At 45.3% G+C, this 25,132-nt stretch overlaps 1 long non-coding RNA gene across 1 annotated transcript; it reads right to left on the reverse strand.

Moving 5' to 3' along the window:
* Positions 1-1,648: 1,648 nt before the first annotated feature.
* LOC143121079 (uncharacterized) lies at positions 1,649-2,960 on the reverse strand. The gene is made up of 3 exons (XR_012986396.1): positions 2,861-2,960; positions 2,295-2,413; positions 1,649-1,951 (listed from the first exon to the last, which is right to left on the reverse strand). It is a non-coding gene; the product is annotated as an uncharacterized LOC143121079 (long non-coding RNA).
* Between the last annotated feature and the right edge of the window lie 22,172 nt (positions 2,961-25,132).

The following is a 25,132-nucleotide window of genomic DNA, read 5'->3' on the forward strand; positions in this document are numbered from 1 at the left end:
ACCAGAGACGGTTGATAAAGCGAGACGATTCACAGAAGGGTTCTTCCTGTTCCCCTATGACGTAGGGTTCACTAGCGCCACGCCTTTTTAGGAGACTAGCGAGAGATTCTTTACACTGTGGCCCTATGGAAGAAATCATTTTTTTCTCGGATTATGCCCCAGCCCTTAATTATACAGCTCGAGATTGGACATTTTAAGGCATTTTCTGTAATTCACATGTGTTCCTTACATTCTGACATCGACATGGCGTTTTTCAGATGAACAGTTAATGAGAAAAACGACCTTGTTTGCCACTTGTCTGTCTGTTTCTGTAACCCACTGGCACGCGATCTACTAAGCAGGGATGGATTACTGAACGGGCCTACTGGGCCCAGGCCCAGGGGCCCAAGGGGTCAGGGGGCCCTGAAGCCCAAGCCTTTGCATGGAATCATTGCCTCAATATCAACAAATCAGGATGTAGGCTATGAATCTGATTGAATTTAGTATTGGCCATCTCTAAAATGCACCAGAATACAGGAAATCACATCAAACAAATAAAAAAATGTCTGGGGGAGGACCCCCAAACCCCCCCTCCCACATATACGACAATAAGTGGGGGGCCCTTAATACATCTGGGCCCAGGGGCCCGAAGGTTCATAATCCGCCCATGCTACTAAGTAGCCAAAGGTTCTCTGGAATAAGTTACCGTTGCTTACCACTTCGATGTTGATCACTCAATCGCGAAAATGCCTAAACTTTGGGTGCATAAACAGACACCTTTCTGTCTTCTCCTTCCCTAAGGACGCAGACATGTACGTACAGTCATATCAGCATCGTTTTTGATGTCTGGATTGCGTTCAAATAGGCTGTATAGCAGACGGCCATACACATAAACTAGGGCAGTGGTTTCTCAACCTTTTTTCAGTGATGTACCCCCCTGTGAAATATTTTTTTCAGCCAAGTAGCCTTCCCCCTAACCAGCGCAAAGCATTTTTGGTTGAGAAAAAAAAGATTTAAAACAGAGCACTGTGCCATCAGTGTCTAATTTATTAAACTTTGGAACTAATAAAAACATACAACATTCAAACATTTGGATAGTAATCCATGACTACATTTATTGCAAATTATTTGTATATTTTAAAATCTCACGTACCCCCATTTGAGAACCACTGTACTATAGTATTGCATATTATTTTTTAACAAGTAGGTCATATCACATAATAATCTGGACAGCCAGGGGTGCGTTTCCCAAAACCAGTTTGCATTGTAACCAACAAAGTAGCTAACTTAGTTAGCAACTATGGTTATGGGAAACGTGCCCCTGGTTAACAAGTTGCTAACTAGCACATCTAACCAGACGTCTGCTTTCTCAATTAGCCTTACCTCTGATGTTTGATAAAGTAGCGCCAATCGATGTATCCCACAGCGCCGCCACACGGCCATATCTTTAGGCCTACTACCCACGCAAATTACAATGGAAATACACCACTTATTTTTTCATTGACATAAGGCTAAAAATATGATGAACACTGGCATTTCTCTTTCAGATACCATATTATTGAACTAGAAGTAGAAGAAAGAGGTAGCTTGTTAATATAAGGAGTGCCGACTTGTCCATCCGATCCAAACAAGTAAACCTGAGGAAAGGAGGGTATAAAGTGTGTGAGGCTAACTTTGAATGGTATGGTTTTATTTGAAATTCACATTTTCAACAAATCCCACAATTTAACACCTGCATACATAGCCACATTCTGCAGTCTACCCACAAGGAAAAGAATAGCACAACTGCCCTAAACCCCCTCCATCAACTGCCAGTAGATGTGTCCTGCATTGAGTGGTAGTTAAGCATTTACAAAACTAAATACTGTTATTGTCTTTGAATTAACTAACATCCTGAATGGAGTGTAGGAAAGCAGGATCTCTTCGTTTGGTTGGATGAAGGTTGAAGTCATATGGCCAGCATTTACAGCACCTAAAACAGAGACAACACCACGCAAAGTAAAAAAAAAAAAACATCATGAATTACAATTATGTTCTTATGTTCTTGAAATTAAGTTACTACACCTGCACATTGCTTTGCTTAATATGATCCTTCATACTATAAATGCTGTGATAACACAATAGGACTGAAGACTATGATACAGCTGGAGAGGCTGCCAAGTTAGGCAAATACTACGACTGACTTCTTTGAGGCCATGAACAGGCTTTTTGATGTCTTAAATTCACGGTATAAATGTCCATTCAAATCCCCTACTCCAGTTTTAGCATCAGTCAAATTGTGATTACAGCACTTGATTACAAACACAAACACTTACTTCTCAGGCGCATCTCTGACCCCAATCCATGGCGTCGTCCTATAGGACCACAAAGCAGACATCAGATCCACCACCTTACGGAGAGCCTTCAGTGGATTGAGTCTTGGACCTTCAGGTTGCTAGAGAACAATACATAAAGTGCAGCAATCATTCTCAGTGTGTTAACTAATGTTGAATAATAGATCTTTTTTTCCATACAGAGGGAAGTTTAAATCTAGTTACAGAGTTTCATAGTGACAGGCTGTTGGTCGAAACATGTTGGCCAATGCAGCCAAAAAGGCTTTTCCTTTGGAGTGCCTTTTGTAGAATTAGTTTCAACTTTATTTTGGTAGTGTTTCATGAAGTCTTCAGGTCTGATTGTTAGTAGTCTATATGAAATTATATTTGATATGTTTAACTTTGAAAGTCTGTAACTTGTATAGGGCAATTCCACGCAAAACTGTCACATCCATAATGCCAACTAAATACCATGGCATTGTGTTGGTGTTATGGATGTTACAGTTTTGCGTGGAATTGCCCTATACATTTGAATGGCCACAAGAACGGACAGTTACAGAACACAGTACATAGCATTGACTTATCCTCTGAATAACACAGGTTCAAGTTCATTCCTCCCTGTCATCGCGGGTTCATCCTCACCATCCATAGCGTCCTTCTGCTCGTCCAACAACTAGGGAGAGAATTAGCAAACATGACGTTCATTTTAGTGCTGCTTGATAAGGGTCTGTGCAAGACCATCCGAGAAAAACTACTCACAACTGATGTAACGTTATTCAACACAATCGTTGAGCGCCACCCTGACTACACATTTGCCATCAGAGACAAACTTAATACAAAAATATGTAATGTGCAGGATCGGGGCAGAGATCAGTAGAGAAAATCGTCGCGTCATCGAGGACAGACAGAGAATATGGCGTAAAACTAAATGTTTCACTAGCTGCTACGCTAGGCTGATAATAAAATTCAGTGCACCAACAACTGTGTACATACGGTAACGTTAATGATTGGCTGCTTAAACAATTCAAATAAAAGCAAAACAAACAAAGACATTTGATTGGTGCACATGTATAGAATGTTGGAAATCACAGAAGCAAGTAAATTACAAAGCATTCTGGTACATGGAGTAAATTCATACAGAAACAAAAGGCATATTAAGCATACTGAAAAACGTAAATTTTACAGGTGCTTACACTCTCCCCCCACCAATTAAACAGCATGCCCCCATGCTGAGTCACATAGGTAGAAAGATGAGGGGGAAACCAAAGAAAACAAATCAAATAACCAAAACAACAAACATAGTCTAGGACTCAAACACTAGCTATGGGTGTGATTTCTTGAAGTTATTTTTCTCGCGAACTGTTTATCCAGAAAATAGTGGCTAGCTAGCACCGTTTAAAAGCTGAGAAAAGGCTCTATCATGTGACACATGTGTGATGATTAGCCTACTTCTCGAGGAGTTCAACAGAGAAGAATGGGTGAATTTGGACGCACTTCATATGCCTTGTAGTGAAGTGAAGCTGAAGCGCTGCACCATGCTGCGCAGGAGACTGCAGCTCACTGGTAGTTATTATAGGTAACTTCAAATCAGCGCGATTTACCCTTAGGCTAATGCACATTACAAGATCTGTACGAGATGATCCGCAGCACTGAAGTGAGTAATGATTTAACTCTTTGTGTAGCGCATGTGAGCACTTTTTCCTCATTTCCACCTGAATATTGGTGGGGACATTTCAGTCGTAATTTGACATTGGTGTGGACACGTCCTTCGGTCCCCACGCAAATCTACGCCCCTGATCGTAGGCCTACACACTCTTCACGCAACACGACAAACCATATATCAGAATAAACAGCAGACCTTACTGAACACAAAGGTGTAATGCATTCCCGTGTATAGTTAGCTGTTCCAGAGTAATACGGTTTTGATAATAAATTGTAGCAAAATTCAACATGGTCTTTCGGCTTTAAGCATTTCTTAAAACTGAGCTGTGCTTACATCGCCTAGATATCTGTAATTATTAGAATCAGAGAATATACAGGCAGATCACAGTTAAGAGTTTGTCAATGTTGATTTCTTTTCACAAAATGCTAAGTATGCATGTATTTAAGTTTCTTAAAACTGAGCTGTGCTTAAATGGGTCAATGCATGATTTCATAACAGACCAAATAGAAAATAAATGTTAAATGTTAAATATAGCCTGCATATCTGTACATCTTAAAATCAGATTATGTAGGCTACACAGTATAGTTAGATCAAGTTGGACAGTAGCACATTTTAATCATGGATAGTAGCATAGTATTTTTCGGGGGGTGGGGGGGGTTAGTGTCCCCACCAAAGCTCAGACCAAACCTACGCCCTTGCTGGCAGCACTGTTGTCATGTGTGAGGCTACTATGTAGTTGCTGCTCTGCACTCCCAGCTTGCAATAAGTCAAGCAGTTCCTTTCCCTATGTGACCTATGCACTACAAGGGGCACTGAGTCTGAAGGAGCTGCAGGGGTAGTTACAGAAACATCAGGACGGCTACCATCCTGGCCTGCAGCTGCAACGTCTTCTATTACGTCAAGAGACCTGTATGGAGAGATGGGGAGCGCAGTGTTGAAGGAAGATGCGACTACATCACTAGGTGTGTGCACTAACCTAGGGACAGTAGGTGGAGTGGAGACACACGGCGCAGTGGAGTTTTGCTCCAGTACAGGCGGGGAATTCTGTGCGGTTTCACACACAGGACCTTTCTGCACTGCATCCTCAACATAGCAGACAAACTCAGAATCAGGTTCTGAAGAGCTACATTCTCTGGGGACAACAGGAGGCAACTTAACAGCTCTATGCTTTTCCTTGGCCCTACTCCGTCGCACAGCTCTAGGGCACGGAGCCGGAGTGGTGTTGACCACCGGACCCAAGCGAACATTCTGTCCCACAGGCAAGATACAGTGGCGCTGCATCACCTTGACCGGCTCTGCACCAGCCACAGGCTTCAAGATAACAGGCCCATCCTGTGAGACACCAGTGTCGTTAATAGACTTAAGAACCTTGCTTACCACAGGGTGTTTGGTCAGAGTGTTAAGAAAACAGTCTCCAGCCTGTTCTCTGCAAGACTCAAACAACTTCGTGACCAACTCAGTGTTCATGCCCACTAAAATGGCAATCCCCTCTTTCACCTGAGGGTCAGGACACACAAGAGCCAAAGTGTCTACCACCTGAGGCACTCCAGTGACAGATCCAATAAACTCAAGCTTGAGCGACAAGTATCCGTCATATGGGTATTTGTGAGAGCTCAAACCCCATATTTCCAGGTTTTCCACTGGCTGCAGTGGCAAATGCTTCAAATACGCTTTATAAAAGCTACGATATAAAATAGCGACCTGGGAACCACTATCTAGAAGAGCTTTAGCATAAATCCCCTCTATCAGGACAGGCACCTTAGCAGAGGGCCCCACTAACCCAGGCGGCAGGTGTGACTGGCTGACTTTACTTAGAGGCACTGCATGAAAAGTGTGATTTTCGTCACTATGCGGCACTGTAGATTGTCGTGGAAGTTCAGGTTAACGGCTGTTCACGGTAATTTGCAGGCAACACCGAAAACTGCCATGAATAGTCAGAAATTGACGTGGGCCTTGCTTGGCAGTTGTCCCCCCATGACCCCCCTCCTCCTAATTCTAGGGGAGGCTTTAACATGTAAATGAAAATGCTGTGAGCTATACAAATGCAAATCAGGGTTGCAGGGGGAGTTTTACCCCAAGTGACATTTTTCTAAAAGGTAAGAAAATCTCTGGTACAAATAGATCAGGCTCAGTATAGCCTAATTATAGACTCTTACATTTTAGCTTGAATTTATTTATTTAATTAAAGTATGCTACTGTGTATGCCATTAGCAATGGCAAATGTTATGTAAAAAAAATACACAAAATAATTTATTTCAAAAATTTGTTTTAATCAGAATCAGCTGGTAAAATGTGAATCAGAATCAGCAAGGTAAAATGTGCATTCCATGCAAACAACATTAGAATCAGAATGAGGGGTCTGCAGAGATCACAGTCTCCTAGAGCTCAACTACTGTGCATAGTGGCATGACTACAGTGACCTTTTCTTTGGTCTTACTTAAATGCACAGAGGATGTATTAACCACACATCTCCCAGCAATGCGCTCAACTGGCAGAAATGATGCTGGGTATGACGTGTCTGTTCCCTGCAAGCCCCAAACTTCTATTGGCTTTCCATAAAAATGTCTGTCCGGATGGGGATGAAGCCAGGAAACTTGTGCAATAACATGTTTAAATGCAGTACCCTTTGACACAACATTAACAACTATAAACTGCTTTATAATGGCTGGTCGTAGTTCTGCTAGAGGGTCAAGGATGGGTTCCTCAAAACTGTTAGTGTTTCAACACCACTTAGGACATACATATGCTGACCTTTCTGCTCTAGATCCATCGATTGAGTAAGTTACATTCATATATGTTACCCGTTTGCATGTCATGGCAAAACAGTCAACATCAGTGACACAAGGGTACATCTGATGATACATTGTCAACATTGCATGTCTGTCAGACACATCCAAGATTGTCTGGTGGAATGGAGACAGAGGCACCACTGTACAGTTTTCTAAGAAAAGTCGTTCTGCTGACACCAAAACACTGTGCTTCACATAAAGCATATCAGCTGTGTCATTGCATGACAAAGTCCCAACCATTTGTCTTCCTAAAATACTGGCAATTCTGCACCATATTCACATGTCCATGGCATATGAAGCTGTTGGCTCTGCTGAAATTGCCTCATAATCTGGACTTCAATTGTCCTATTGTTGTGATTAAACTTTCCCAGTATTCCATTAAAACGCTCAAATGAAAAACACCAAAAAGAATAAACTGGTCCGTAATCCAACATGCATTCTTTCAAATGGAGATGTAGATGCATGTTGGGGGTGCAGCGCAATGGGCCAAACAGTTTGACAAATTTGGAGAGAAAAGTCTGCAGGTATCCATCTGCTACTTCCAGTCTATTGATGGATATGACTCTGGAGCAGAGTATGATACAAGCCTGCACAAAGTCAAACCACATGTCATAGTGTCTGTTGTCGATAAGCCCCTTCAGACAAAACAGTGAGTAAATGGTTGTCCAGTTTTTCCACTGATCTGCTGTAAATCCTGTGAAGCCAGATGAAATCCGTAAGGGAATTCTTCCAACCTCATAAGGTACTTTGATGTTTTCCACTCTAGCTTGAAGTTCATCAAGGCCTTTTGTTGTTAAAATTCCTAGTTCTGTCCACAGTCTGAATACATGTCTTGCCGTACCAAGGAGAAGGTTGTGCATTGGATCTATGACGACAAATCTGATGGCATCATAGTAACTCAAGCGGAAAAGTTCTGACCATCTAGCTCCATACTCCCGTTCAATTATTTTCTGCTCTGCCCTCGTCTTTGCCCGTTTGGATAATCCAGCATAGTGTGTGTGATCCTTTGACGTGCGTGGCTCCCACGAAGACCGTTCAAATCCTGAGTAGTCCATTTTTTCACCAAATCCTTTCTTGCTGAAAGTCTTCAAACACTTGTGGCATCCTGCAAATGTAAGTTAAATGCAATATGTTACATACACATTCATATTTCAGAATTTAATGAAACAGACCAACTGCTATCCATTAAAACATAAACAATGTAAACATTTACATATTGATTTTACTGATTCAATGATTATTGTTGATGTAATATTTAATATTAATATTTAAATTACCTCTGTATGCTCCATGTCCAACAAAGCCTCCACATTTTCGAGTTGCGGGGATATCTGATGAAAGACAAAGCAGGGCTGCTCTGTTAACCTGATGTCCTAACAAAGAGCTGTCTTCCAGAATCATGCCATGCCAAAATTCTTGAAGCTCATCAACTAAGGGGTCTAAGAAAGCATTCATATGTAGTGATGGCTCTTTTGGTCCAGGTATGAGTCCAACGAGAATCATATTTTCTTCCTTAAAACGGTCTTCACGAGGTAGATTCAAAATGACCAAGTAGATGGCTCCAACTGAATATGGTGCATCTTTGAAAGGTTGGAACCAGTCCACATTCAGCATCAAGGCCAAATTATTTGGCTCTGCTAAAAAAGGCTCTCCATTCACATACTGGTAATCCTGCCATACTTGTCCATCATATACGTCTGCTAACACACCCTCAGGTATTTTCCGCTTTCTCCATTCTTCACATTTCTCATCAAATCCAGGTCTTTTAACAAGTCCTTCCAGAGACTGTATAACACTCTTGTAACAGTAAGAACGTATTGGATTGACATACTCTTTACCGCAAGAAGATTTTGCCTTTCTTAGCAAGGCAGAGCCACATTTCTTCCTTAACCCTTAGAACCCGATTGACGCAAAGTGCGTCAAAAAACACACCCTTTCTTCTCTGTTACATTGCTCCTGAACGGTTCATCGCAGCGAGATGAAACCTTTATTGCACGATAGAGCAGAAGTGGGGCTTTCCAACGAGACTACACACTTGTCTGTACGATCAAGTATGAAAATTAAAAAAAATCATGAAATTAAATCAAATTGCATCATATTTACAGTCTATACTTCTCTGCGTTCACCTGCACACACATTACTCTAGTTTGAATTACTCGCGAACCCGTGATCGCATCGATATGGCAAGCATATCAGATGAAAGAGGAGGCACAGGGCTATCCATTGGTACCATGTTTATCGACCCTTCTGGCTTATAAAACCAGACGAACTGACTGCAAAATAATAACGTGATGCATACAAACCAACGCTGCACACTCATTACTCTCGTTTGAATTACTCGCGGACCCGTGATCGCATAGATATGCCACGCATGTCAGATGAAAGAGGAGACTCGGAGCTATCATTTGATACCAAGTACATCCTTCTGGGTTATAAAACAGACGAAGTGACAGCAAAATAATAACTTCATATAGCTGGACTTACCCCACGTTTTTGTCTGTTCTTGTGGCAAAGCATGTTTATAATCCAATGCTATCATGTGTTTCTCTATGGCAAAGCATGTTCATATTCCGGTTTTGAGATCCTAGCAAATTCCTGCATGGCATCCAATTCAAGGCTCACATTGCATCCCAATTTGTTCAACAAATAAACACCTTTTTTGCCTTTACTTTGTTCATGGCAATGCAGTAAAAAGTTGAGAATTATTATGACTGCATACACACAGGCACGCAGGCTAACACGCAACCTCGGGTCAAGTCAGGTAAGATCAGTTCGTGTCACAGATATGGAGCGCAGAAAGGTCATTTTTCATCACTAAATAAAAAATGGCATTTATTTCCGTAAATCACACAGCAAATATTTCTGTAAATTGCTCAGCCCCAGAGTATCCCTCCAACATGGCAATTATATTGCCCGATTCAGGACAGTCTGCCCTACACACACATTAAATGCATGTAGAGCTGTGAGCTTGCTGTGGTGAGATACATGTCGAAATATAAGAATTTTTATAATACACTTTTTATATTTTAATTCTTTAAAAATCAAAATAAAATCAATGCTAGTATTAATACATGAAATGGCAGATCTGAATAGCCTAGACTCTCCTGAAAAAAACAATATATAATATATGTGTGTGGCACTTACAATGACCAGAATAAATCCTTATGAATAAAGGTAGTGTAAATGCCCTAAAAACAGCTTAGGGTTCTAAGGGTTAATGCAGACTTCAGCTGTGGGTGATTGTAGAATGGTATGTGACCACAAGTCTTACAAACCTTTGTGCCATCGCGTCTGAGCTCGTAGGTTTCAGTAAGCATGTATACTGTCATACATTTTGGACAAACCACATACTGTAAGAAGTTGTCACGGAGGACACCAGTCCATTTCCTCAAGGAGAATAAAGTCTTTGGAATATTGCTTGCAAAGGCAGTGAGGGAATTAGCACAGACAACATTTCCAAGTATCCACATGAAATGTTTGATGCACAGAAGAAGTGATGTGATGGCATTGTCAGAAATCTTGAAGGTTGATTGCCATGACAAAAGCATCATGGCCAGAAGTTTCATCAACAAGTCTTCTGGTTTTTCACTTGTGGACTGATCACTTCCATGCCCCTCCCCATCTTGTATGTGAGGATAGGCTTCACTCTGCTCCTCATCAAGGCTTTCCACCACTTCATCCTCTTCTATCACATACTCATCCTATGCAAATGAAAAGTAGGCACATTAAAAATGCATGCAATGCCCATACTCAGCACCTCAAACGGCCGTACTCAGTGCATGAATATGTCCATTTGAGAGTGAAAAGACCATCATTAATATGCCCATTTGAATATGAAAAGATTTTACAACTGTAGTTTGAAAAAATCATCAAGTGCATCTCAAACAGCTAGCTTTAGTAATGAACCTGTTAAAAGTACACTGTGGGAACTTCATTCAGGAGATTTTTTAAATTGTATATAATTCAATTGTTTATTTTAGTTGCTTTCATAGTTTCCTAACAGAAAATTTAAACTGTACACTGAGAGTAACAGTAGTAGTACTGAGAATGGAGAACAACAGTGCAGGTGAAACATGTGGGATTTTCCCGTTTGAGCTCTGGATTGCATGTATAGCTGCTAGAACTTTATACTTGTAGGCTATATTCAAAGGTAATTTCATGCCTTACCACATAACAGGAGATGTCTTCATCATCTTGCACTGACTCTGAATCACTTGAGTCCAGGAAAAGATGAATGCTTTGGTCATCTGCTGTTTCGTCTGGAAAACAACCCATGCAACATATAGTTATGCATTATAATGCGATTTTCGTATTTAATTATTAATTATTACAATAACCATAACCGCGAGAAGCAACCACATTTTATTAGACAGTAACAATTGTGGTGCTCACCGTTGTCTGAACCGTCAGTCGCTGGGTGCATTTCTTCCATCACTTCTTTTTCTGGGTCCTCGGACTGCATTTCACCTTCATCAATCTCTCCAACTCCAGGTTGAACATAACTCCTGCCGGTTGGGTCATGACTGGATAGCAACAGGCTCTGTGCGTTATCTGACCTAGTCCTTTTGTGTTTTTTCTCCCAAACTCCATTTTTTAAAATTGGGCTTTCTGTGGTCATAATACTGTGTATTAGAGAGTTCAGTGTTGCAATGTTCACAGAAGCGCCGAGGTCTTTTCTTCAGTCTTAGGACTTCCATCTTTCAACTGACAGCTTCATAGGCACACCGGTCTTGTTTATATGATAGACGCGAGCTGGTCTCGCGAGTCCTTCCGTATAACAATGACCTCGTATGTGATTGGAGGAGCCTGACAAGCCTTCGACTCCTCGTCCAATCACGTGTGAGGTCATGGGCACGACCCATACAGCAGTACTTGCAAGACCAGCATATAAACAGACATGTTTGTGTTAATATACTCAGAAGAACTTCATCTCCAGTTCCTGTGTTTGGATTTTGCTGGTACGTGATCAATGGCTGGACGACGTCTCGCGTTCAACTCGCCTTCAACTCCTCTTGGACGCGATCCACAACTTTCAGCCAGTCCGCAGACTGACGAGAAGAAACTGCTGATTGCTATCAGTGGACTGTCTCGTCAGCTTAATCAACATACTGCCGATATGAATGAGCGGTTCACTCAACTGCAGAATTCGGTAAACTCCAGGTTGCTGTCCATAGAGGACAAGTTGGTGGCTCTGCAGTCGAACAACTGTGCGGGAGAGACTAACTCCAAGAAGAGAAGACGGGTGCACAATCCCAAGCTTGCGGTAAGAATATGTTCGATGACTGCTAGCTAAGCTAAAAGTAGCCTAGCCTAAAACCAAAGCTAAGAGTAGCCTAGTACAAGCTTTATTAAAGTGTATTTTTTTGTCATTTACAGGAAGCAGTACGCCGTCTTCACAACTCGGAGACAAATTGCAGGCGCTATGAACCGGAGCAAGGGTAAAATTTAAAGAATATGCTTTCATTCTGCGGTAAAAGGAAATAGATACGTATAGATACCATAGGATAGATACCGATCATAACTGTACATTTTGTTTTCACAGACTAATCTCGCCTCATAATGAGGCGGTGACCTCCTATTTGCTCGGAGCAATATCTGCAAGTCCAGATTTATACAATGTTGATAAAGACGACATTGTGTGTAAGTGACTTGTTTTTACTGTTTCTCCTTCCTTGTTTAATGTTACTGTGACTTGCGTTTGATTTTTATTCATACCACTCTCATTTAATTGTTTTCCAGCCGCCTGTAAGACCTATTATGAGACGGTACGCAGGAGCTTTAGATATACCCAGCCAGAAAACTCATTGCGGGCGGAAGCTGCAAAGAGTTCAGCTCGGAGTCGAGCGAGAAGAAAGAGGGTAAGACTTTATTTGGTGACTATTTTTCAGGTGCATTGATAGATGTGTTGTGTCCATACGCAGTGCATCCCATCGCACAGTACTGATTCATTGTTTTTTTACAGCTGCTGGAATCGAGACAGAGTGTGCTAGCGGATGACGAGGTGGAACTCTGGAAGTCCGCCACCGTAGACCTCATGTCTGACGAAGAAGATGGCGTTGTTGGCGGGGTCTCTGGATGGATTGTACGGCCGCCGTCATTTCATAGGCCGGTGAAGCACCCGATTTGTTTCCCCATGCAATTCGTGTTTCCCCTCTAGGTCTTTACACAGAAGCTCTAGTCGGCTACCGTAGCTGAAAACACGGAAAACGCAATACAGCACTGTGAATACGCACGGTAACCTAGCAACAATGCAAGAACTTCAAAACAGTGGCGTAAAGGAAACAGGAATTCCGGGGGAGCCAAATCGGGTGCTTCACCGGATCTGTCTGAACTCTGTGTGAAGCTGCAGTCCCGGTTAGAGGCGACGCCGAAGTACAGAGTCACGCACAGTAGGCGTCTGCACAACGGACCTGCCTCGGAAAGAACGCCGCCAGTTACCTACAACCCCGAGGAGGCAAACGGACAGTTCACGGAGTTGTAGTTTTTGGATAATCCTCTACCCATGTGTGGGCAGATCCTCGCATTGTATATAGTTGTGTTTGTTTTAATAAAGCTCTTTCTTTGCATAAACATCTTCCTGGCAAATGTTCATTTCCTCTATAAATTCATTCATGTCCTTGATGGTAGCCTAATAATAGTGTAGTAGCCTACATAGGATAACATGAATATACAGCATAATATGAATATATATATATATATATATATATATATATATACACACACACACATTGTTATTGGGGATCTGCCAACCAATCACGAGTGATTTTACTTGTTTGAAAGTTGTGGTTTCACCCAATACTGAGTAAGGATATTCAAGCCAGGCCTGGCCAGCCGCGGTTTCGCTGCATTCATATGCTAATTAGGGCCATTAGCACTCTGAAAGCTCTCCACATACGTCATTGTCCGGTTCCGACAATTTGTGGCACTGACAAACGGCGACAAGCGCGGGTTGCAAATTGTCGTCAACTACCGAAAATGAGGGAGATCTCCGGTCGTTTACGGGGACGAAAATCACACTTTTCATGCAGTGAGGTGCACACTGAGCGGAACGTGTTTTGCGTAACGGAGCTCTAGACCGTTCCTTTACTGAGCTTTGGCAAAGTTTCCCCTGCAGTCGAGTCTTTTTAAGCAGCTTCTGATTCACCAATCTGAGGTTCTCAGAACTCCTGCACTCTCGCTTGGCATGGCCATCTTCCCCACACTTATAGCAAAAGATGCCAGACAAGGAAGAAAATGCCGTAGTGCTTGGCAGACTCGAGGAAACACCAGAGAAAGTGGCTTCTCTGCTCTGGCCCACAGCATTCTGTGTGACCGGCGTAGCAGCAGGAGTCACAGTAGCAGCAGTCAAAAGTTTAGTCACCAGAGATGTTAACTCTTTAACTTCTTTCCTCAAGCTATCTACCTCAGACATCACTGGAGTCACACACACTTGGGGGACAGTAACAGCAGTAGCAACGGAAACTTCCGCACTTCCTCTCCAGTGTTCCTCCTCTCTAACTTCTCGCATTGACTGGGTACCCTCCTGCTGTAACAACCTCAACAGCTTAGCCTCAAAATTATCCCCTTCATGCACAGGGCTAGCAGACAGTAAGCTACTCAATACATGAACAGCCCAGGGCCCTGCTTCACCTACAAGTCCTACTTCAGGAGGTACAGAGGTTGGGTCTAAAACACACACTGGGTTACAACACGTCTCTACTAAAATGAACATGTGCCTACCAGTCTTGTCGCCACAGTGACCACGTATCTGGGTTCGACCAAAAACCTTTACTGTGTCAAGAACACGTCTCACTACAGCAGTGGTGACCTCCAGTGGCACTCCGCTAAGTAAAATAGCACGCGACAAGTCCACATTCTCCTCACGGCTCCACTCAACAGCCTGACTAAGGTCCATGTTGAGCTCCTCAGGTCGGATAACAATAGCTAAAACAAATAACTACTAATAATTTAGAAACAACCTACTTGTTTTGGTAAACAGAAAAATCCCAGCGGTGCCTCCAAAATGTAACCCCTTCTTAACGGGTGTGTGCATAGGCACTAGTTACAATAAATAACACAATGGCGCAAACAGGATCCTGAAGGTCTCAGCGGTGGAATGGTGAGCTGGCTGAACTATTCCTGAATACCACAGTAGGCTAATAATTAAAGACAATCAAATAATTAAATAACTGTTAGCGCGGTGCCTCCACTGTAAAAATACTACACTTACCGTATAGCTCGTGTAAAGTGTATTCCTACAGAATTTAAATAATCAACGTGAAAATAATGATCAGACTAGTGGTGAATGCAGTTAAAGGAATTGCCAATACACCCTGGATATAATGAAATATAATAATCAAACATTTATTTATTAATAGTAAAAGTGATTATATTCAATAAGCTTCAAAAAGAAGCTAAGAGGGTGAAAACAATTTTCACCATGACAGGCAAACGTTAAAAGAGGAGAGAATGGTACCAGTATGAATTAACTAAAACAATAGGAGAAATACCATACAGAATTATTCACCATAAACAGGTAGATTAGACACATTAGGACAATAAGTTACAATAGTACCGTTACCAAAGAAAACAATAACCCCCAAGCGCTTTCCGTTGGTGCACAAAGTCAGCGCTGAGGGCAGGGAAGCAACCGCTAACGTTAACGTTACAATGCCAGTCCGAATCGCCGGTCGCTCGTGGCGAAACTCGAGTGTGTGTGTGTAAGTGTCAGTGGCGTAGCACCAAATTCTGGGCCCTATGCACAAGTGGTGGCCCCCCCCCCCCCCCAACCAACCAACCAACCACCGGCTGTAAGCATGAAGCATGAGGTTCACAACTAACTACTATCTAATCACACATTGAATTAATCTAACAACTCTTATATGTACTGTATAACAGAAAATAATCTTATTACCCAAGACTTCATTGAATTTCTGTTTTATTTGAAGAATGTTTAAAAGCTAGAACATGAAATGAATGAAAACACTTTTGGCTGAGAGAACAGCTATCTATAGCTAACTGAGTGTGATGCATTTCACAAGTTAGCTTTGCTACTAATTTGACAGCCTTTCCTCATGAACCTATATAACATTGAGCCTACTAGGTTAAGCTATTAGCTCATAATAATTTTCGAATTAGTAGGCTATTGAAATGTTGTGGTAGGCCATAAATCTTTTTTTAGCACTGATAATCGCGGATCGCGGATCGTGGTATTGAAGTGTTTTGTAACCTTGAGTTCATTTCATTTGTAGACTATTGCTTTCACATTGGGCTCACCTTTCTTGGGAAAGAAGGCTGTTAACACTTGTTTTCCCTCATTTCTTTTTTTCTCCCTTTTTTTGCCTCTCTTTTATTTTCTGGAAACCGGATTTAGCTTTCTTAGACTTAGACATCTTCACACCTTGACCGTCTGCATTGCCGCTTCGGCAGAGTTACTTCAAAAATGCGCCCAGCAGGGGAAGGCGGACTGAACCATTTCATGCAAGGGAGAGGGTGCCTGCCCTCAAACAATGTTGGCTTGGACACAATTTAATACATCAATCAACTGATGCATTTACCCGAAATATTTGCATCTATATTAGTTAATAACATTTATTAAGATCTTTAAATTAAGGAAATTATTTATTATTAAGGAAAATAAAATTCAACTCCTTAGGGGCCCTCCCCCTACTTGGGGCCCGGGTAATTTATTCCCACTTGTCCCCCCACTACGACGCCCTTGGTAAGTGTACTCACGAACAGTTTCACTCCACTCAGCCAACAAGCCGATGACCGTTATCCCGATGTAGAAGGGAGGCAAGCAGCTGCCTTGAACTAACACACGTAGCTAGCGACACCAGCAGTAGCAGGGCGGTTGGTCCTCCGGTGGGCTCAGCACCGGCGGAGAAGCAGTCGTCCTGGGGGAGGTGTAGCTCCGGTGGGCCCAGCACCGGAGGTAACAGTCGTCCTGCAGAGGGTCGGGTAGCTCCGGTGGGTCCAGCACCAGAGTTATAAACGAGTTCCTCTCTGTAGGAAAACTGCAACAAGAGCTAGAGTAGCTAGCAGCTAGTAGCTAACGACCTGTAGCACTAGAGAAACAGTAAGCTCAAGTTGAACAACAACCCGACGAGAAACACGAAGCCAGTCCACTCCAATCGATCACAATGAACGTGACCCACTCGCACAGTTCACCGTTCGTGGGCCAGGGTACATGAAAGCACCGCTATGTTTCCACGAAACAGCACTGACAGGCGGAGCAGGAGAAACAGTGACCTCTCTTCACTCCGAGTAGACTGGAACTCCCCAGCCTTCTCCTCACTGAGGTGATTGAACCCTCACATTACCCGCGATTTCGCGGGCATAAACAAATAACAGATAATGATTGGCTGCTTAAACAATTCAAATAAAAGCAAAACAAACAAAGACATTTGATTGGTGCACATGTATAGAATGTTGGAAATCACAGAAGCAAGTAAATTACAAAGCATTCTGGTACATGGAGTAAATTCATACAGAAACAAAAGGCATATTAAGCATACTGAAAAACGTAAATTTTACAGGTGCTTACATTTGTTTTCTCCATATGTGCTCATGCTGTGTTCCCCAAGTGGTAGGCCAGGTCTCAGCTGCTACAATTATTTATTTATTTTTTGTCTGCCCCCCCCCTGGCTCGAATGTCAAACTCCGCCTATGGCATTTTCATCTAGGGATTTAACAGGGAACCTGTGCCCACGTTGTTGGCTTAGTAGCCTACATTACGTTGAGCTGTTGCAAACGCGAGAGATGTCCTGTAGGCTACTGTTGATGAAAATATACCCCGTTTTCTAGCCTCTCGGGGTACCGGCTATCAGTATTACACGCCCCCCATGCAAAACGTTTGACCATGGTTATCCGTCGGGCTTTTTTGAGTTAATAAACTCCATAAACAGGGTATATGCAGGAATCATAGAGCTGAATTTACTACTTTTTACTATCTTTTTTACTACCTCCACAATATTTTTTACTACCAACACGACATCAAGCAGCAGCCCTTTTTTTTTGGGGGGGGGGGGGGGGGGGGTATGCAAAGCGCCACTTAGCCTACTACTTGCTATAAGGTATAAATCAATATTAGGTACACTAACAATTTCTAATTGTGATCATTAAGTATTGTCATTGTCAACAACAATGTTTTTTTGTAGTGTCGAGTTTCAGTTGTCCTAAGGTAATAATAACCTTAACCTTGGCACTTCTGAAAAACAAATGACACTTAAAAACCAAACATGTGTGGTCAAAAATGAAGAACAAACACCACCGACTAACCCCCCCCCCAAAAAAAAAAAACCCTCCAGTCTAAGGATAGGCCCAGAAATCTATTTATATGGATATATAAAACCATTATTATTGGTATGGTATTGCTGCAGTCCGTGAAAACATGCACATCAGTGGACTGCTTTACTAATGCAAAATTGAAAACTATGATTTCATTGCATTACTCAGTATGGTTGCACGATGCTTGCATGATAAATACTTCCCAAAACAACAGTAATTATAAGGATGACATTTAGGAGTGTAAATCAAGTTTACACAATTTGGTACAATATCGATTCTTTAAGCCAACAATTTGATTCTTTTCCATACTTCAAAATGTGTAGCAATACGATTCGATGCGTTGCTGGGGTCTGTTGTCGATAGGAAATGATAGATTTTGGTTAATTTTCATGGATTCAAATGCCAATATTATAGGCTAAATTATAGGACAAATAATGAACAATGACTGTGGAATCAGGTAGGTTACAGAGTTTGTTCTCTTTCCCACACACACACACACACACACACACTCTCCCTAAAACCACCTGTCACTAGCTAGATGCTTTCAAATTTAACATGGTTTAAACTCGTATGTTGCAGTATACGTTTTCTGTCACTGCAATAAAACTAGCCTATTTGGAATATTTTGTAGGCCTGCTGTTCCTTTTATGAGAACAATTTAACTGACTGATCAAGTTTTCATAGGCTATGCTGAATGCTTTAAATGTGAATGCCATAAACTTAATTCACCATTAACTAGATTATTGGTTCTTCACGCAGTTGTTATCTATGCAGTGTTTTGTAGGCTATTCAAAGCATTTCATGACCTCCGGAAGCAGAACGACTCGAGCTTGTAAATAGCGGAGATTGCTCCCGGTTCAGTCTCCTACCTTGAGCGCCTCAGGATGGTCCGAGCGACAAGGATAGTGACGGTCATCCCTCGGTCTCACAGATCCATAGTTACATGCGTAACTTACGATCTGTTTCGACCTCACTCTGACCGTCACTACGGTCTAAAAAAGGGATGACACATACCAAAAAAGTCGCGAGGAGCTCTAAGCTAACCATTAAAACCTCGCTCGGTCACGGACATGAGGGCAACGTCGCCAACCGGAGCTGGGTGAGTGACGTCCACCCTATAAAACCTGGTAAAAGTGCAAGGCGTCGCCCATGAAGCCGCTGCATAGATAACGCTTGCTGGTACCCCCTTAAGGGCAGCCCAAGACGTAACCATACTCCTGGTGGAGTGAGCCCTTGTACCCGAAGGGACTGGCATTCCCCGAGCCCGGTAGACATGGGAAATAACCTCAACCAGCCAATGTGACAGCCGCTGTTTGGAAAGCGGTAGCCCCTGCTTCGCCGTTCCATAACAGACAAAAAGTTGAGTGTGTTCCCTCCTCAACGACTGTGTAAGGGCCAGATAAGCTCTCAAAGCCCTGACTGGGCACAGAGTGAGCAACTAGTCGCGCTCTGCCTGTGAGGCAGCAGACGGCTGGAATTGGGTCAGCTCCAGAACCTGGTTGATAGACTGCCGACTTAGAACCTTAGGCAGGAAGGCTGGATTAGGCCAAAGTGACACGCCAGTGCCCCCTGCCTGCCACCTCAGGCAGTCTTCGCTGACGGAGAGGGCGCACAGCTCCCCGACGCGCCTGGCCTAACAAAGAGCCAGGAGAAAGCAAGTTTTAAGAGACAAAGATCGCAGATCTGCATCTAAAATGGGCTCATACGGGCCTTCAGTAAGTGACCTTAAAACAGTGGGCAAATCCCAGTTCGGTGCCCGCAAAGTGCGAACTGGACGCAACCGGCGGGCCCCTTTTAAAAACTGACCAATCAGTTGATGCCTACCCAAGGGTCTGTTATCCGCACCCTGGTGAAAGGCTGAAATGGCCAAGGCATAAACCTTCACAGTACTGACCGCCTTTCCTTGATCCAAATAGGACTGCCGCAAAACTTGTGGCACAGGGCAAACCGCTGGCTCAAGACCCAAGCTGGCACGCCAATCCGAAAAGATCCTCCACCTGAGTGCATAGCAAGCTCTAGTAGAAGGAGCCCTGGCGTTGTTCAGAGTCTCCTGCACAGACTCAGCTAGCTGTTCAATGACTGACTGCAGGGGCCAAACCCACAGGCGCAGGGCACCTGGGTTCGGATGCCAGATCTGCCCGTCTGCTTGGGACAGAAGATCCGCCCGGCAGGGTAACTGCCATGGCTGACCCTGCAGGAGCCGGAGAAGGTCTGGGAACCAAGGCCTCGCCGGCCACTGTGGAGCAACCAGCAGAACTGTGTGTTGGCCCTCCCTGATCCTCCGCAGGACCTGAGGTACAAGAGGGGATGGAGGAAAAGCGTACAACAAGCCTGTCTTGTGACAGAGCATCCAGGCCCGAACTGCCTCCCTGTCCCACGAGAGAGTACCACTCTGGGCAGTGAGTTGTTTCTGCCGATGCAAACAGGTCCACTCGTGCAGTCCCATACTGAGCCCAAACCTGGCTGACCACCTCTGGGCTCAATCTCCATTCCCCCGGGAGTGGCCCGGTCCTGGAGAGAATGTCGGCTGCCCTGTTCTCCACGCTTGGAACGTGTACTGCCCTCACTGAAGCCAGACGCGGCCATGCCCATGACAGCAACTCCTCCGCCACCTGGAGGCACCGCTGGGACCTCGTGCCGCCTTGGTGATTGACATGATACACCGCCGAGGTGCTGTCTGACCTCACCAGAACATGTTGGCTTCGCAACCCTGGCAGGAACCTCTGCAGGGCAAGATGGATGGCCTTCAGCTTGAGGACGTTGATGCGCTCTGATGTCCAGTGAGGAAGGCCCCCCAGTGGAACACCCTGGAGTAAGAACCTCCTGTCCCTCCAAGGACGCAGGGCTCAGATGCAAGCAGGAGACACCCGCAACTTCACATGCCTGTCGTCCCTCGGGTGGAGCTGAAAGGCATTGAACCAACACTGCAGGGGGCGTGCCTTCAGCAGGCCCAATGGCAGTACCGCAGCTGCCGCGGCCATTAAGCCCAACAGCCTCTGGACTTTGTGGGCGGTGACCAGTCAGCCCAGCCGAAAGCCTGTCAGAGCCTCGGTCAAGCTATTTGCCCTCCGTGGAGTGAGAGACGCCGTCATGCTGAACGAGTCGAGGAGGACACCAAGGAAATCCGCCTGCTGGCGGGGCTGCAAGTTGCTCTTTTTCCAGTTGACCGTGAAACCCAGGGCCTGGATATGGGTCAGAACCGTGTCGGTGTTGTGCACCACCGATCTGAGATGGGGCACAAATTAGCCAGTCGACCAGGTACGGTAGGATCTTTAGGCCCCGGACCTGGAGGGGGGCTAGCGCGGCTGCCACCACGCGAGTAAAAATTCTGGGGGCCAGTGAAAGGCCAAATGGGAGGACCTGAAACTGGAACACCCTGCCTTGGAAGGCGAAGCGGAGGAAGGACCTGTGTGCTGGGCAGATAGGGACGTGGAAGTACGCGTCTTTTAGATCCAGAGACGTAAACCACTCCCCTTCCTGGATGGAACGTATCACTATTCCAAAGTGGACCATTTTGAATGGCAGCACCTTGAGGTACTGGTTCAAGGGCCTGAGGTCGAGGACCGGCCGGTAACCTCCGTCTTTTTTGGGCACAATAAAATATTTGGAATAAAACCCAGTGTGCCGTGCGTGCTGCGGTACTTCTGAGATGGCCCCTTTCAGAAGCAACTCCTGGACCTCCTTGACAAGCACGGAATTTAAAAGGGGGTCTTTCACAGACGTCATCTTGACCCCTGAAAACGTAGGGGGCCGCCGTCGAAACTGTAGGCGGTAACCGTGAGTCACCGTAGCCACAACCCAAGAGTCTGGCACAGTCCCTTCCCAGGAGGTCCTGGACAGCTGGGAAGGGCAATCGACGGGCAGCCCCGGATCCCTAGGCAGGACCGCCACCGCAGCCTACACCTCTGCCTGCGCCCCGTCGAGGTCTTCGCTGTCCTCTGGGCCAGGGAGTTGGGGCTGAGCTCTGGTCTGGTGCATGAAAGCGCCGGTCCCGCGGGGCAGCATAGTTGATACTTACCTGTGGTGTCCGGGCGGGCTGCCACCGCCCATACTTACCTGATGCTGCCCTGTGGGGAACCGGAGCCCGCCTGTGGCACACACGCTGACCAGTTTCTCTAGAAGCGCCAGCCTGTTCCACTCTGTCCAGCACCCCCTGGGAGTCTGGATGGAACACATGCCCAGGCACCACGGGGAGACCTAACCTAGACCTCTTCCTGATGGCATCAGGGAGAGAGGTTTGGGCAAGCTACACCTGTCTACGGCACAACACCGCAGAGGCCATAGCACTCCCCACATCACGCGTCAGCTGGGAGTGGGCTGACAGTGCAGCATCCACCAGGGCCCTTGCATCATGGTCCTCCGGGCTCATCGTTTTTCGCAGAGCCGCCAGAGTGATAGCCAGGGCGTTGCCCATACGGGCTGCCCGTGCTGATGCGTCAAAGCAGTGAGTGATGAGACGATCCGTCTTGGCACACTCCTTACACGGGCAGCGTGGATTGGGAGATGCATTGGCAGGCCCCAGGGAAGTCAATGGACTGCTCGACCGGTGGCATATCCCCCAGCCCCAAGTCAGCCGGATAGGCAGCCTTCTCCAGCTGACGGCAACCTGGATTGAATTGGGGGCGCTGTAGCGACTTACCCCATGCCGTCCGCAGCACCTTCGTGTAATCCCCTGCCACGGGTATACAGGGTGGTGGGCTGCTGTGCGAGACGCCTTCCCAGACGCCCCCAAGGGAAGCCATGTCTGGCATAGGGGCCTGAAGACCCAGGATCTTGGAGGCACTCAACACCAGTGACATCAAGGAGCCGACCTCCCCCGGCACCGTGGATTCATCAGTTGGCTCCACCATGTCTGAATGTAGCTCATCCAGGAAGCCGTCCCCGCTTACGTCATCGATCGTAGAACAAGGGGCATGGAGCGACAGCACATCCACATCACCCAGATCAACATCGGCACCATGGCTCTCAGGCCTGGATGGGGAGAGACCTTCCTGGCCAGGGGGCAGAGAAGAGGATGACGTGCCCTGGAGACCCTCCAGCCAGTCCATCCTCCTAGCCAGAGCCTGGAGAGCTGAGAGAATCTGAAGCGACTCCGCGCCATCACCCTCGGTCACCGCAGCTGGAGCCGAGCACTTAGCAGGTCCAGGGACCTCCACCTGATCATGCCTGGAAGGGGACTCATGTTGCTGGTCCCGTTTACGCTTGTGCGTATGCTTACGGCCATGCCTATGAGAGTGGGATGGTCGGTCGGGTGAGCGCCGCCTGTCCCGTCCACGCACGTGGCCACATGCCTGGTCAGCCCGGCGGAGCTGTTCCTCCCTAGGAAGGTCGCAGGCTGCGCTGCAGGGGCTGTCGACATCCTCCAGGAGGTGGGCGGCCCCAAGGCAAGCAGGACACTCTCTATGCCCGTCATTGGGGGCCATCGCGGCCCTACAGACTCTGCAGTAGTGTGCCGCCATAGCCTACCACAGAAAAACACAATGCAATACAACACAATACAATAAGGCACCTACCTTGGCCGTACAACGCACTGGGTCTGCAAGCAGCAGCCCGTAAGAGATACAGCAGTGGTGTAATACAGTACACGGGTGGCCTGAAGCAGCGTGCGGACACGCTTAGCAGGCTCACACTGGCCCAGCTAGCTGCGGACAGCAGCGACGGGGTACACAACAGATACACAAAGAAGGCGGCCATCAGTGCGCGAACGCACGCGCCGACATACACCAGTGGACAACTGGAAAAAAGACACACAGCAGCCCGCACCTCGTGCAAGACTGCACCTAGCAGACACAAACAGCTAAACTTACCTTTGCAAGTAGCCTAGCACACAACAACAAAGCTAACAAGAAACACACAGTAACATTAGCGCCTAAGCGGCCGAGCACATATGCGCTGATCAGGCCCACACAGGTTCCGGCTGCCAGAGCAGTAAACAGAAATAATAACGGTGGCCCACGCCGGTACGCGAACGCACCCAGCAGGCTCACACCAAGCCCAACTAGCCGCGAACAGCCAGATAAGGTACACAGTAGTTAACAAACAACAACCCGGAAACCTGGCACACACAAAAGGAAAATAACACTGAAACGGTGGTCCGCAGCAGTGCGCGAACGCAGGCAGCAGGCTCACACTAGCCCCTCCGCCGCGCGGTATGGGGTGAACTCAGGAAAGACGTCAACAAGTTAAACAAATTTAAACAAAGTTTCCTGAAAAAAACACAGGTTACTGCCACATGCAGACTAACAAACACAGTCAAAGCAAGAAAGCAGTGAAAGTACGTACTCACATACAGACTCACAGGTCTCAGATGAGGCGATCAAGGTGAGAGACTGAACCAAGCGCAATCTCCGCTATTTACAAGCTAGAGTGGTTCTGCTTCCTGAGGTCATGGGCATTACTTTGTTGACATATGGTCTCGGTGATAGGCAGAACGAAGGTGATCATTCCCTTTTTTAGACCGTAGTGACGGTCAGAGTGAGGTTGAAACAGATCGTGAAGGAGGCACCGAAAAGTGCGCTGTTTGCATCCCTGTAATATCAACTGAGGCGAAAATGTTGTTGGCGTCGCTGATAGGCTGTCAACCACGGAACGCTACACAGTTTACTTTTACGTCATTGCTATCAACTCCGACTGACTCAGGTCCTGTTAGCACGTATACATTTTTTAATTAGGTAAGATGAAGTTAAAACATGACACAAATATTAAGCAAAAAAAATGTAAACTCATTATATATTGAGGTGGTGATGACAAATTTACTACCAAGTCAAATTGCATTTATTACCTTTTACTACCTTTCAAGGGCCTTAATTTTGGTAGATTCTATTTACTACCTTTTACTACCGCGCGGACACCCTGAAATAACCATTAATTTTTCATTTTATGCCTGCGCCCTGTTGTTTCCTATGGAGTTGTCCGAGCTGATGTCCGAGTCCCGTTGAGGCTGGACTGTCATTGGCTCATCAACGTTCTAAGGGTGGCGCTTAGCGACAGGTCAATTGGTTGGAAACTTTCAAAAATATTGGATATTATTATTATGATATTCACATGCCTAATTAATTGTAAATATTAAATATTTGTATTAATGTATTTTGGCAAGTAAATTTAAACTGCTACAACAAAAT

This window comes from Alosa pseudoharengus, unplaced genomic scaffold, assembly GCF_046254945.1.
Source record: "Alosa pseudoharengus isolate Yale_2024_CS ecotype anadromous, Long Island Sound unplaced genomic scaffold, YU_APseudo_1.1 YU_APseudo_1.1_scf_13, whole genome shotgun sequence".
NCBI classification, from domain to species: Eukaryota; Metazoa; Chordata; class Actinopteri; order Clupeiformes; family Clupeidae; genus Alosa; species Alosa pseudoharengus.